The 15856-nt window shown below is 44.5% G+C and overlaps 1 protein-coding gene across 1 annotated transcript in view; it reads right to left on the bottom strand.

Moving 5' to 3' along the window:
- Positions 1–15856, bottom strand: part of LOC129699618 (ALK tyrosine kinase receptor-like) — a 282805-nt gene that overhangs the window by 36031 nt on the left and 230918 nt on the right. The gene's annotated exons all lie outside the window — the stretch shown is intronic.

Raw genomic sequence — 15856 nt, 5'->3', positions numbered from 1 at the left:
GGTAATTATTGCAAACAGCAATGCAGAGAAAATGCTGCTGCTTAATTATTGCAGCTTGCATTGTGGCAAAGCTGTTGCTCGTTAGTTGCTGTAGTTAATGCTGCAGGATAAAGCTTGCTTTTGTTTTACAACAATGGGATGGCAGAGTGACGCAGCGGTAAAGTTGCTGCCTTGCAGCACCAGAGACCCGGGTTCGATTTTGACCACGGGTGCTGTCTGTATGGAATTTGTACATTCTCCCCGTGACTAAACAGTGGCGCAGTGGTAGGGTTGCTGCCTCACAGCGCCATGCAGTCACAGGGAGAACGTACAAACGCCGTACAGACAGTGCCCATACTCAGGATCAAACGCGGGTCTGTGGAGCTGTAAGCAGCAACTATACCACTGCGCCACCGTGACGCCCCCTATTGCTGACAAAGCGTCCCAAACTAAAACATCCCATTTCCACGTTCTTCAGAGATGCTGCCGGCTGAGTTGCTTATTCTTCTCTCGTGTCCCTCATCTATGTTTCAAATGTTCGGCCAGGCTCTTGCACAGTTACTACAGCCCTGTGTGTCTTTCTTTGGTATAAACCAGCATCTGCAATTCCTTGCTATTAAAATATATTTCCTGATGCTTTCTTGTTAAAAAATTGCTGTGGAATATTCATCAGGCAAATTTCAGGCAAACATTGGATAATTAAACCATCACTGAATCTAGTGGAGTCAGAATATCGAAGACCCTTTGCAAGATAAACAGGCAAGAAAGGGGCGGCACGGTGGCGCAGTGGTGGAGTTGCTGCTTTCCAGCGCCAGAGACGCTGGAAAACAGCAACTTCGGGAGCTGTCTGTGTCGAGTATGCACGTTCTCCCTGTGACCTCGCGAGTTTCCACCCGCATCCCAAGGATGTGCGGGTTTGCAGTTTAATTGGCGTCTGCAAATTGTCTCTAGTGCGTAGGATAGAACTAGTGTAGGGGTGATTCGATAGGTCGAAGGGCCTGTTTTCATGCTGTATCTCTCAAACTAAACTAAACTGTTGGAAAGTTCAGTTTCCCAGAAGATAATGGCCTTATTGGAAACAAGGCACAAGGAACTGCAGATGCTAGGTTACCAAAAAAAAAGGCACAAAGTGCTGGAGTAACTCAGCAGGTCAGGCAGCATCTCTGAAAAACATGGACGTTTCCGGGCAGGACGCTTCTTTAGACTGATGCGTTCAGTCTGCTTAAGACTGAAGGAGGGGAGAACAGTCAAGAAATAAGTACCAATGACTAAACTAAGCTAAGCAGCACGTCCCCAAACTGGAGTCTCCACCAGTGAGATAGACAAGGGGCAAGAGAAGCATAGAACAGGGCACATTGAAACTCAGGCACTTGCAGGTTCCATCCAAGTTGTAATCCCGACCTGATAAACAGATAGATACAGATCCAGATCCTTCGGCTCACCAGGTGCGCGCCGACCAGCGATCCCCGCATATTATAACCATATAGCCATATAACAATTACAGCACGGAAACAGGCCATCTTGGCCCTTCTAGTCTGTGCCAAACACGTATTCTCCCCTAGTCCCATCTACCTGCACTCAGATCATAACCCTCCATTCCTTTCCCGTCCATATAACTATCCAATTTATTTTTAAATGATAAAATCGAACCTGCCTCCACCACCTTCACTGGAAGCTCATTCCACACAGCTACCACTCTCTGAGTAAAGAAGTTCCCCCTCATGTTACCCCTACGGTATTAACACTATTCTATGCACACGAGGGACAATTTTTACATATACCAAGCCAATTAACCTACATACCTGTACGTCTTTGTAGTGTGGGAGGAAACCAAAGATCTCAGAGAAAACCCACGCGGTCACGGGGAGAATGTACAATCTCTGTACAGACAGCACCTATATTCAGTATCGAACCCAGGTCTCTGGTGCTGCAAGCGCTATAAGGTAGCAACTCTACCGCTGCGCCACCGTGCCGATTTAGAAGTATATAATTGTTCCTTGATCATAACTAGATGTAAAAACTGGGACCTCCCTCTATGTACTTTTACCAGAGGGATGGCAGTTTAGTTTAGTTTAATTTATTATTGTCACGTGTACCAAGGTACAGTGAAAAGCTTTTGTTGCATGCTTTCCAGTTGAAGAAAAGGCTATACATAATTACAATCAAGCCGTCCACAGTGTACAGGTAAAGGATAAAGGGTACAAGATTAAATGCAAGATAAAGGCTGATTAAAGATAGTTCAAAGGTCTCCAATGAATGGATGGGTGGTCAGGAAAACTCTCCAATGAGATGAAACATAGAAATTAGGTGCAGGAGTAGGCCATTCAGCCCTTCGAGCACCGGATTCACATGGCTGATCATCCAACTCAGTATCCCGTACCTGCCTTCTCTCCATACCCTCTGACCTTAGCCGCCAGGGCCACATCTAACTCCCTCTTAAAATATAGCCAATGAACTGGCCTCGACTACCCTCTGCGGCAGAGAGTTCCAGAGATTCACCACTCTCTGTGTGAAAAGACCCTTCAGTTGTTTGATAACAGCTGGGACGGAACTGTCCCTAAATCTGGAGGTGTGTGTTTTCAAACTTCTGGACCTTTTGCCTGATGGGAGAGTTGAGGAGGGGGTGACAAGGGTGAGACTATTCCTTAATAATGCTGGTGGCCTTGCCGAGGCAGCAGGAAGTGTAGATGGAGTCAATGGAAGGGAGATTGGTTGCGTGATGGTCTGGGCTATGTCCACAAATCTCTGCAATTTCCTGCGGTCCCAAACCATGCTATTCCCAATCCATGCTGTAATGCATCCGGATTAGATGTTTTCTATGGCGCTTTGTGTTTCGGAGTTGGTTGATTTTTGTTGGGGACATGCCGAACTTCCTAAGCCTAGCTCATTGTCTCCTTCCGAAGGGCAATTAAGAGATGGACAATACACATTGTGCTTGCCAGTGACATCCAGAACCTGAAAAATTATACTTTGAAGAAACAGCAGCTGTTTAATCACTGCAAACAACTCTACAGGGAACAAGTTGCTGTGAGGTTATTGCAATCATCACTGTTGGAGAATTGCTGCTGATAAATTCATCCAGTAATGTTGCAGGGAATCTGTAGCTGTTTAATTATAGCTGTCAATACTTAAGGTAATCTTCTGCTGTACAGTCATTAAAATGAATACTACAAGGTACCCGATGTAGATCAGTAATTTTGGCATGGAAAATGATCCGTTCTTTCGTGGATATGATTCATAATGCAGGAACACTGCACAGACGGCACAGTGGCGCAGCAGTAGTGTTGCTGCCCGACAGCGCCAGAGACTCGGGTTCCATCCTGATTTTGGGTGCTGTTTGTATGGGATTTGTACCATTGACCACATGGTTTTTCCCCGGGGGCTCCGGTTTCCTCCCCGCACTCCAAAGACGTACAGGTTGGTAGGTTAATTGACTTCAGTAAAAGTTGTAAAGTGTCCCTAGTGTGTGGGATACTGCCAGTGTATTGGTAAACTGGTTGGCCAAAGGGCCTGTTTCCAAGGTGCATCTCTAAACTAAACTCATTCTGTTTAATGACTGTAGTTGTCACTGAAGCCTAATTATTGAAGACAGTCCTACAGTGAATGTAGTGCTATCTGATTACTGCAGTTCATTGTGCAAAGAATCAGCAAATGTTTAATTGTTGCAATCAATATTGCAGAATAATTGCTGTTATTTAGGAACCGAAGTTGATACCCTAATATAATCTGGATATTTAATTATTCTACTGAATATGGCAGATACATTATTTATATTTTTCTATTTGCAGTCAACAGTGCAAATTGACTGCTACTGTTTAGTGAGTGCAGCCAACATTGTAGATAATTGGTTACTCTTTAAGTATTGCTATTAGTACTACATGAAAATGCTGCTCTTTAATTACTGTGGTCATTGCAGAAGGAACCTGCTGCTATTTACTCTCAGCAGACATGGAAAATGATGCTTTATATTATATTAACAACCAACTTTACTGCAGGGAAATTGCTATTGTTTAATCAGAGGTCAATAGTGTATGTAAACTGCAGACTTTTAATTATTGCACTCAATACTCCTTTATGTCAATATAGACATACATAGAAAATAGGTGCAGGAGTAGGCCATTCGGCCCTTCAAGCTAGCACACCGCCATTTAATGTGATCATGGATCATCCACAATCAGTACCCCGTTCCTGCCTTCTTCCCATATCCTTTGATTCCGCTAGCCATCAGAGCTCCATCTAACTTTCTTTTGAATGCATCCAGTGAATCAGCTTCCACTGCCTTCTGAGGCAGAGAATTCCACAAATTCCCAACTCTCTGGGTGAAAAGGTTTTTCCTGAAACAGCTGAAACGCAGTCTTAAATTGAGAAACATGTCTCTCCCTCTTCCTATTGCAAATAATCCCTAGTTTAAACCGTCTATTTTAGATGTGACCTTTGCTCAATGGAAGAATCAGGGAATCAATACTGTGGGAGACCTCTATCTCTCCTCTTTTCAAGAACTGCAGGAGAAATATGACTTGAATGGCAATAATTTTTTTAGATACCTCCAACTCCGAGATTACGTGAAAACATATACACAAGACTGTTCTCTTATGGGTCCAGATATATTAGACGATTGTTTGAATAGACATGCCGATACAAACAAGTTGATATCTTATATTTATAACACTCTTCTAAATATTGACACTCCACCTTCTGAGATTTATAGGCGAGCATGAGAGGACGAGTTGGGTTTATCCATTTCGAAAGATATGGGATGAAAGCCTACAATACATACACTACTGTTCTTTAAATGCCAGGCACTGCCTGATACAATTTAAAGTATGGCATAGGTTATACTATTCAAAGGCCAAATTGAACAAGATCTTCCTAACTGTCTCTTTGTGATTAATGTCACTTTCAAGAAGCCACCCTAACTCATACTTTTGTATCCCGTATAAAAATACAACATTTCTGGATGGAAATATTCAATATTATTTCTAAAACACTCAAACTCAATTGGAGCCAGATCCAAAACTAATAATATTAGGAATGTCAGAGGGCTGCCCTAATCCAACGATATCTCAAAGACGCTTCCTTGACTACGGTTTAATAACTGCAAAAAAAACTTATACTTAAATTCTGGAAAAAGATAACAGTCCCCACAGTGAAGATGTGGATCACAGAAATGACCGAGACACTACATCTAAAATAAATAAGGTTTGTCTTGACTGACAAACCAGATCAATTTTCAAAAATATTGTCTCCTTTTACTGAATTTCTTCAACAACATCATGGGTGAACACAAACTCAAAACCGATGATAGGGTTGGGTGAGTGGGCGTATGGAAGGGTAGTTGGATATATCTCCGCATCTTTTAAATCTTTGTTAGCTCCAGGGTTTTTTTTTCTTGTATTCTTCAAAAAATGTTCTTCTTTTTCTTTTCTTCTTTATTTCCCTTTTTTCTCTTTTTTCCTATCTAGTTATTAGTTCATAAAATGTTAAAACTGAAGCAGTACGAAAATTGTATAACTGTTATGTCGATCATTTTAATACAAGCCCAGTCGTTCCATTCTTTCATCATATGACAATCCCACCATCCCAGGAATAAACTTCTGCACTTCCTCAGTAGCAAGAATGACCTTACTCAAATTACGAGACCAAAACTGCACACAATACCCCAGGTGTGGTCTCACCAGGGCCCTGTACAATTGCAGAAGGACCTCTTTACTCCTATACTGAAATCCTCTTGTCATGAAAGCCAACATGCCATTAGCTTTCTTCACTGCTTGCTGTACCTGCATGCTAACTTTCAGTGACTGATGCACAAGGGCACCCAGCTCTTGTTGCACATCCCCTTTTCCTAATCTGACACCATTCAGATAATAATCTGCCTTCTTATTCTTGCCACCAAAGTGGGTAACCTCACATTTATCTGCATAATACTGCATCTGCCATGCATCTGCGCACTCACCCAACCTATCCAAGTCACTGCATCCTCATAGTATCCCCTTCACAGTTCACACTGTCACACTGCTTTGTGTCATCTGCAAATTTGCTTATGTTACTTTTAATTCCTTCATCTAAATCATTAATATATATTGTAAATAGCTGCGGCCCCAGCACCGAGCCTTGCGGCACGCCACTAGTCACTGCCTGCCATTCTGAAAGGGACCCGTTAATTCCTACTCTTAGTTTCCTGTCTGCCGACCACTTCTCTATCCGTCAGCACTCTACCCCCAATACCATGTGCTCTAATTTTGCCCACTATCCTCCTGTGTGGAACCTTATCAAAGGCTTTCTGTAAGTCCAGGTACTCTACATCCACTGCCTCGCCCTTGTCCATTTCACTTGTTACATCCTCAAAAAATTCAAGATTAGTCAAGCAAGATTTCCCCTTTGTAAATCCATGCTGACTTGAACTGATCCTGTTACTGCTCTCCAAATGCATCTTTAATAATCGATTCCAGCATCTTCCCCACCACGATATCAGGCCAACTGTTCTATAATTCCTTGCTTTCTCTCTCCCTCCTTTCTTCAAAAGTGGGATAACATTAGCTACCCTCCAATCCCCAGGAATTGATCCAGAATCTATAGAACATTGGAAAATGATCACCAATGCATTCACAATTTCTAGAGCAACCTCTTCGAGTACCCTGGGATGCAAACCATCAGGCTCTGGGGATTTATCAGCCTTCAGTACCATCAGTCTATCCAACACCATTTCCTGACTAATGTGAATTTCCCTCAGTTCCTCAGTCACCCTCAGTTCCTCTGTCCCCTTGTACCTCTGGGAGATTGGTTCTGTCTTCACTATGGAAGACAGAACCAAAGTACCTGTTCAACCTATCTGCCATTTCCTTGTTCCCCACAATAAATTCACCTGTTTCTGCCCTCAAGGGACCCACATTTGTCCTACCATTTCCTTTTCACCTACCTAAAGATGCTTTTACTATCCTCCTTTATATTCTTGGCTACCTTACTTCATCTTTTCTCCCTGCATGTTGCCTTTTTAGTTACCTCATGTTGTTCTTTAAACATTTCCAAATCCTCTGGCTTCCTGCTCATCTTTGCTATGTTATACATCTTCTCTTTTAGTTTTATACTGTCCTTGACTTCCATTGTCAACCATGTTTGCCTCTTACTCCCCTTAGAATCTTTCCTCCTCTTTGGAATGAAATTATCCTGCATCTTCTGGTTTATTCCCAGAAATTCTTGCCATTCCTGTTCCAAAGTCATCCCTGCTAGGGTCCCTTTCCATTCAACTTTGGCCAGCTCCTCCCTCATGCCTCCATAGTCCCATTTGTTCAACTGCAATACTGACACTTCTGATTTCACCTTCTCCCTCTCAAATTGCAGATTAAAACTTATTATATTATGGTCACTACCTCCTAATGGCTCCTTTACCTCGAGTTCCCTTATCAAATTTGATTAATTGCACAACACTAATTCCAGAACTGTCTTCTCCCTGGTAGGCTCCAGTACAAGCTGCTCTAAGAATCCATCTCGGAGGCACTCTACAAACTCCCTTTCTTGGGAGTACCAACCTGATTTTCCCAGTCTACCTGAAAAATGAAATCTCCCATAACCGCTGTAGCATTTTAATATTTAAATCCTATAATCAATGCTACTGCTTAATTACTGCAGTCAATGCAATAGAACTTCTGCTGCTATTTAAACAATGCTGCAGCAAAATTTTCTTTGGCAAATTATTGTGTTCAGTAATGCATCGAGTCCACTGCTGTTGTTAATTATGGCCAAATTGGAGAGGCCAGGACACTAAGATTGAGTAAAGGCTTCTGGGCTGCTGGGCCATTTGGTCAATTTAAATGTGCCTTCTGCAGAAATATGACAAGCTGCAGAATTATGCCAGTTTGTCTAGAGCTTAGATAAGAGCTGCAGGAAGAGTATTAAACATCTGCAGATGCTGACATTTAGGTGCAAATCACATGGAATGGATTGGATGAATGCAGACCAGACATACACATTGTATATAATGTTGCAAAGCTTTACTTTGATAGATGTTGATTGGATTAAGTATTGAGCCTTGTCTGGGTTTCTTGAATATCTGGATTGTTGCTATGTTTGCTTCTTTTCAGAAGCACCATTTGAATACAATGTATTAGTTACTGTATTATTAGGTTAGGGAAATGTCTATCATGTAGTGGGTTAATTGATATCTGTTATTGGACTGTAAAGAGACCACCTATATGTGTTTCGGCCCCTCATGGTTCAGGGACCTATAAAAGACCACTCCCACGAGGTCCTGTGTCAATCTTCTGGGAGAACGCTTAGGACTGCGTGATCTTCTATAGTGTCTCTGCTTGAGCGAGGCTAAAGAGGGCTTGACCAGGCAGATACGAGGATCGAAACCGCGGTGGTTAGGTACAGTAGTGGGAACTGTAATAATGCTTTGTCAAAATAAAGTTTAGGTGCGCCAGTGTTTGACAGTGATTTTTTACTGAAACGAGATTGGGGGGGTGGGGTGCTTAGAACAAGCTATTTACACTGTTTAATTCACCAACGCCATAGGAAATCGGCTACTCTTTGATTACTTTCAACTTCAATTTTACTTGGAATTAATTATCACAGTGAATGCTGCAGAGAAACTGCAGTAGTTTCACTGGTGCTGGCAATACTGCAGAGTAATTGTTCCTCTTTTATAATTGCAATGAATGCTACAGAGAAACTGCAGGAGCTTCATTGGTGCTGACAATACTGCAGAGTAATTGTTCCTCTTTAATTATTGCTGCCAACAAAGCAAGGAATCTGCTGCTGTTTAATTATTGCTCTCAACAGTGCAGAGAATCTGCGGCTAATTGATTCTTCACTAATTATCGCAAGAATTCAACCGAAGATTAAGAACTCCAATGTTGCACAGAATCTACTGCTGTTTAATGGCCATTGGTTAATTACTGCAGTCAAATCTGCCACTGTTTAATTATTGCCAATATGCCGGGGGTTGATGCTGTAGAATTAGTGCAGTCAATGCTGCAGCAAAACTATTGCTTTTTAATTATCCATCAATACCTCAGGGCATATAATCCTGTGTAGATGGTTCCAACACGTGTGGAAATTGCCGTTATTTATTTATTACTCCCAAATTTACAGAAGAGTCACTTGCCTTTGATTTATACATTACAGCACAGGAGGAGGCTACTCGCCCCATTGACTCTATGCTGGCTTCCAGCAAAGCAATCCCTTCAGTTCCAATCCCCCTCTTATCCCCTTAGTCCTGTGACTTTTTCCACTCTCTGTGTAGGAAGGAACTGCAGATGCTGGTCTATACCGAAGATAAACACAAAATGCTCTCTTTCCCATCAATGCCTCATTATTCTTTTGCCACAATATAGTTCAGTTTAGTGACGGGGCGGCATGGTGGCACAAAGGTAGACTTGCTGCTTTACAGCGGCAGAGACCTGGGTTCAACCCTAATTAAGTCTGTACGCTCTCCCTGCAACTACATGGCTTTTCTCTGGGTGCTCCGTTTTCCAGCCGCACTCCAAAACGTACAGGTTTGTAGATTAATTGGCTTCGGTAAAAATTGTAAATGGCCCTAGTGTGTAGGATAGTGCTAGTTCTATGTTATCCCACTTTCTCAGCCACTCGGGGCAATTTTGAAGAGGCCCATTAGCCGCCAAACCCCAATGTATTTGGGATGCGGGAGGAAACTGGAGCACCCGAAGGAAACCACATGGTCTCAGGGAGAACGTGCAAGCTGCACACAGGCTGAGGTCAGGTTCAAACCCAGGTTTTTGGCCCAGTGAGTCAGCAGCTCTACCAGCGTTCAAATTGTCAACATTAGAAGTACTCTACAACAGCTCATTTAACCTACTAGAGTATCTTTGGGATATGGGGGGGGGAGAGATAGCATGCAAACTCTACAATGGAAGCACCCAAATTCAGGACAGAAGGCCACAGCACCAATGGCTGCACAACTGTGCCACTCGATACTGTTGTCGACGCTATAGAAAGCCCACTGATCTTTAATGATTGCTGCCAAAGCTCATTGGAAATATTGTCTCTAATTACAGCAGTCAATGGTGCAAGGAAACTGTACCTGATATTTTATTTTATTCAATGCCATGGGAAAAGTATGTAGATCATAGATTTAAGGTGAAGGGAAAAAGATTTAATAGGAATTGGAGGGGTAACATTTTAACAGTAAGTGTGATGGGTGTATGGAACAAGCTGCCAAGGTCGTTGAGGCAAGGACAATCCCAACGTTTAAGAAACAGTTAATAGGAAAGGCTTGGAGGGATATGGAACAAATGCAGGCAGGTGTGACAAGTGTTGATGAGGCATGTTGGTCGGCATCAGCAAGTTGGTCCCAAGAGCCACTTTCAATGCTGTATAACTCTATAGCTAATTGCATGAAACAGCTACAGTAGTGTACTGTTTAATTCTATCAAACAATGGGATAGGAATATTGTTATATTTAATTGATGCAAGGAAATTCAAGTGAAAATTACTGCTCTCTTAATATAGCAGTTAGTTAGATTTTAGAGATACAGCGGGGAAACAGGCCTGTCAAATTTGTGCCGACTAGCTATCACCCTGTACAGGAGAACTATCATACACAGTAGGGGCAATTTACAATTTGTACCAAAGCCAATTAACCAACAAACCTGTACGTCTTTGGAGTGTGGGTAGAAACCAGGGCACCCGGAGAAAATCCACACGGTCGCAGGAAGAACGGACAAACTCCGTACGCACAGTACTCATAGTCAGGATCGAACCCAGATCTCTATCGCTGTAAGCAGCAACTCTACCGCTGCGCCAATGCGCTACCCATTACCTTTTAGAATGATCACAACAACTAACCTGTTGCTGGTTAATTACTGGCATCAATACTGCAGAGAATCTGACACTGTTCACTGTTGCAGTCAACACTGCAGGAAAACTGTTTATGGTTGAAATAAAACAGACTTAGTAAATATTGCCATCATTACTGCTGTGGCTTAATTTTTGCAGGTATGCCGTGGTGCATCTATTGCTGCTTAGTACTAACAATAAACACAAGAGGAAATATACTGCTGTTTAATTACGTTAAAAATGCTTCAAGAAGCCTGGTACAATTGAATCATTGCAGTCAATGCTGCAGGAAAATCGATCTTTAATTATTTCAGGCAAAGCTACATGGAACATACTGCAGTTTAATTAGTGCATCAATACTGCAATGAATCTGCTACTGTTTAAATATTGCTCTCAATACCACAGGGAATCTGCAGCCAATTAATATCTTTGCCCATAAATGCAAGCGATCGAGCAATGCAGTAAATACTGCTGAATGCCTGCTGCTGTTTAGCAACTACAAACACCATGCGAGGGATTCTGCAGCTGTTCAACTGTTACAGCCAATACTGTGGGAAAACTGCTGCTAATTAAAGAAAATTTTACAGTAAATCTGCCATTAATTGTTGCCAATATGGAAGTGGCTGCTAGACATTTATTATAATCAATGTTGCAGAGAAATAGGTGCTTTTTAGTCCTTCCATCAATACTGCAGAGAATCTGATGTCGTTTAATGATGCAGTTGAGAATGCAGGGGAATTGCTGCTTATTTATTGTCTTCAATGCCACAGAACAACAACTGTTCCTTAAATATTGCAGTCAACACCATTGGGAACCTGCTCGTGCCTAACGATTGCAGCCAATGTACACTTGGTCTGTATTTATTGTAAGGAATCTGCAGCTGTAGTTTTGTCATATTTAATGCTGCAGGGACCAGCTGCTGATTAATTCTTGCAGTCTGCAACAATCTGCAGCTGGTAATTTGTTTAAGTCAATGCTGGAGGAAAACAGCTGCTGTTAAATTGCTGCAGTCAATATTGCAGAGAACCTCCTGTTCATTGCAATCAAAATTGCAGTAGAGTTATTGATGTTTCATAGTGTAGCAATACCACAGTTGTTTTTCGAGTCGTACAGCATAGAAACAGGCCCTTTGGCCCAAAATGTCCCATCTACACTAGTCCCACCTGCTTGGGCTTGGCCCATATCCCTTTAAACCTATCCTATGCATGTACCTGTCTAAATACTTCTTAAACGTCACTATAGTGCCTGACTCAACTACGTCCTCCGACAGCTCATTCCATACACCCTCCACCCTTTATGTAAAAAGGTTATCCCTAGGGTTCCTATCAAATCTTCCCCCCCTCACCTTAAACCCATGTCATCTGGTTCTCGACTCCCCTACTCTGGACGAAAAGACAGTGCATCTACCCAATCTATTCCTTGAATTAGTGCAAGCAATCAGCTGCTCTTTATTTTGTTGCAGTCAGTGTTGCAAGGAAAGTACTGCAGTTTAAACTCAGATAATGTACCAGGGAGTTTGTTGCTATTTTATTGCAGCTGTTCCTCCTGCTGCTCTATAATTATTGCAGCCAATGCCGCATGGAAAATCTGCTGCTCAACTGGTGCAGTTAATACTGCAGGGAATCTACTGCATAAAGTGTTCATGAACTGCTGAAGAGCAGCGATTACCTGCACAATTGGCTGCAAAATTTAAATGTAACCCTTAGATCCACTGCAGTATATTAATTATTGAAATCAATATTGCAAGGCATCCGTTGGTTAATTACTGTAAGCCAATTCTGCAAGGAAGCCAATGTTGTTTTATGCTTACAGTCAATGTTCCACGCTAAGTCCATTTCTTTAGCTATTGCAAACCATGTTGTGGAGAACCAATTTGCATTTAATATTTTGCTGCCAATTCTGTAGTTAAGCACTGCTCTTCAATAGATCATGTGCACTTTGGTGAAAATCCATTTAACACAGATTATGCTAAGGGGAGAGACAGGAGTATCTTTGATTTCATCCCTAGCTTACTTGAATGTATTGCTCATCCCTTTCACATGATAAATCTTTTAATCAACTTGGATCAATACAGCCTGTCTGCTGCCGTTTAACCACAAACATCTCTTTACACAAGGGGTGTGCATTGGCTTTGTAAAACTATAATGGTAATTATCGCCATGTTATTGTTGATGACATGTGCATGTGCCTTTAATATAGTGACCTCACCACTACTAACCACTCCCCATATCAGAAGTATAATTGCAACCTCCCCACCCATTGATCACTCTCTAGCTCCTGTGACAGACCACGTACAGCTAGGGCAGTAACGTTTGTGTATTACCAATAAATAGTAGTAAAGACACAGTGTGTTGATGACTCCTCTTTACATGGTGTCAGAAGTGGGATTCAAACCCACGCCTCCACCAACAAGCTTTCGACGTCCTGAAGTCTAGACTAGTCAGTACCCCCACTCTCAAATTCTTCGATCTACAGCGTCCTCACCTGCGACGCTTCCAAATTCGGTCTGGGTGCCACCTGCCTGCAGCTCCATGATGGCCTGCAGCTGCCCGTTTCCTATGCGTCCTGCACCATGACCCCGGCCGAGCAGCGCTACGCTCAGATTGAGAAGGAACTGTTTGCCGTGGTATTTGCTTGCTCTAAGTTCAAGGACTACATTCTGGGCAACAACTTCACGATCGAGACCGATCACCAGCCGTTGGTCACCATCCTAAACAAGCCAATCCACGTTGCCTCTTCCCGGCTGCAGCGGATGATGCTGCAGCTCCAGCGCTTCACTTTTAAAATTGTGTATCGCAAGGGCAAGGACATGTTCGTGGCCGACACGCTGTCCCGCGCGCCACTATCGTCCACTGATCACCACCCATACTAATCGTCTGACCTGATGGTGCTTAACGTTAACATTGTGCCTTCCCAGCAGATGCAGTCCCTGGTCAGCAACACTGCCAAGGATCCTGCCTTGCAGCAGCTTGCCGACGTCATCCGGCAGGGCTGGCCTGACCGACGTTCATCCTTGCCGGCCGGTGTGGTCCCCTACTTCCTGGTCCGTGACGAGCTTGTCCTGCACGACGGTGTGGTGGTGAAAGGACACAAGGTGGTTGTGCCCGCTGCGCTGCGGGACCACTATTTTCAAACTGCCCACCACGGTCATCCTGGGGCCGAGGCCACTCTGTCCCACGCCCAGAGTCAGTTCTACTGGCCCGGCATGGCTCAAGACATCCGGGAGAGGGTCTCCGCCTGCGCTACCTGCAATTGCCTCGCTCCCCATCAGCAACGCCAGCCACTTCTGCAACAGCCTGCCCCTGAACTTCCCTGGATGGCTGTCGCCACTGACATTTTCGAGTGGCGTGGCAAGCACTTCCTGGTTCTCGTTGACTCTTATTCCAGCTGGTTCGAGGTCGACCAGCTGCACTCCCTCACCTCTTCGGCCGTCATCGGGAAGCTGCGCCGCCACTTCGCCACTTTCGGCTCCCCGGCGAGCCTCCAATCTGACAACGGCAGCCAGTTCACCAGTGCCGAGTTTCGGGGTTTCGCTGCCAGCTGGAACTTCCGACACTACACCAGCAGTCCAGAGTACCCGCAAAGCAACGGCCTGGCGGAGCTCACTGTCCGCAGTGCTAAGGACTTGCTGGAGCATTGCAGACTGTCCAAATCCGATTTTTACCTGGCCCTCCTGAATCTTCTAAACATCTCCCGCGACCCTACCTTGGGCTCGCCAGCACAGTGGCTGATGGCTCGCACTACGCGACCTCCACTCCCTGTGACCCAGCAGTCCATCGTGCCCTCTGTTCTCCAGCCTGCTGCTATCCAGGAGCACATTGCCCTCAAGCACGCAGTGCAAAAGCACTCCCACGACCAGTCCTGCTGTCCCCTGCCGCGTCTGTTCCCCGGCCAAGTCGTCCGGATGCAGTCCCCCTCCGGTCACTCCAAGCTTGCCACCGTCGTCGGTGATGCTGGTTCGCCGCGTTCTTACCTGGTCGACCACGACGGTACCATCTACCGCTGGTCCCGCCAACATCTGCGGCTTGTCAACGAGCCCCCACCACCGCCTGTCGACCCTTTCTCCCCTCCGTTGTCCGCCACTCTGCCTGCAACCCCACGCATGCCTCGGTCCCTGCCATCTCAGCTCTTCCAGCCCCGCTCTCCGCCTGGCAGCCCCCGTTCCCCTACCCGTCCACCCGCTGCTGCGCCTGCATCCCCTCCTCTGCCTCCGCCTACTCTTTCTCCTCCAGGATCCCTGGTTCGGTCACCCGCTCCCGCTCCGGCTCCTGCTCTTCCTGCAGAGGGGGGAGATGGCGAGCTGCGTACCCGGTCTGGCCGGCTGGTTAAGCCGCCTGTCCGCTATGGTAAATTTGCTTAGTTGTTTGCTCATCTGTTTGTTTAACTGTTTGCTTACCTGCTCGTAGCGCATGAGACGTGGTTGCCCCGTCACTACTGTATTGCTTTTGTTTCCAAGGGGAAGGATGTAGATGACATGTGCATGTACCTTTAATATAGTGACCTCAACACTACTAACCACTCCCCATATCAGAAGTATAATTGCAACCTCCCCAACCATTGATCGCTCTCTAGCTCCTGTGACAGACCACGTACAGCTAGGGCAGTAACGTTTGTGTATTACCAATAAATAGTAGTAAAGACACAGTGTGTTGATGACTCCTCTTTACAGTTATATAGAGTCATAGAATCATACAGCCTGGAAACAGACCCTACACTTGCCCACACCGACCAACATGTCACATCTATACCAATCCCACCTGCCTGCGTTTGGCCCATTTCCTTCTAAGCCTGTCCAATCCATGTACCTGTCTAAATGGTTCTTAAATGTTACGATAGTACCTGCCTCAACTACCTCGTCTGGCAACTCGTTCCATGCACCCAACTCCCTTTGGGTGAAAATGTTACACCTCAGGTTTCTATTAAATCTTTCCCCCCTCACCTTAAACCAATGTCCTCTGGTTCTCGATTGCCCTACTCTGGACAAGATATTCGGTGCATCTACCCGATCTATCGTCTCATGATTGTGTACACCTCTGTACGATCACCCCTCTCCCTCCTGTACTCCAATGTTCTTTGCTCAATT

This window comes from Leucoraja erinacea, chromosome 8 (genome assembly GCF_028641065.1).
Source record: "Leucoraja erinacea ecotype New England chromosome 8, Leri_hhj_1, whole genome shotgun sequence".
NCBI lineage: Eukaryota > Metazoa > Chordata > Chondrichthyes > Rajiformes > Rajidae > Leucoraja > Leucoraja erinaceus.
Note: the sequence above shows the minus strand (reverse complement) of the source record. Positions and strands in the feature narration are given on the sequence as shown.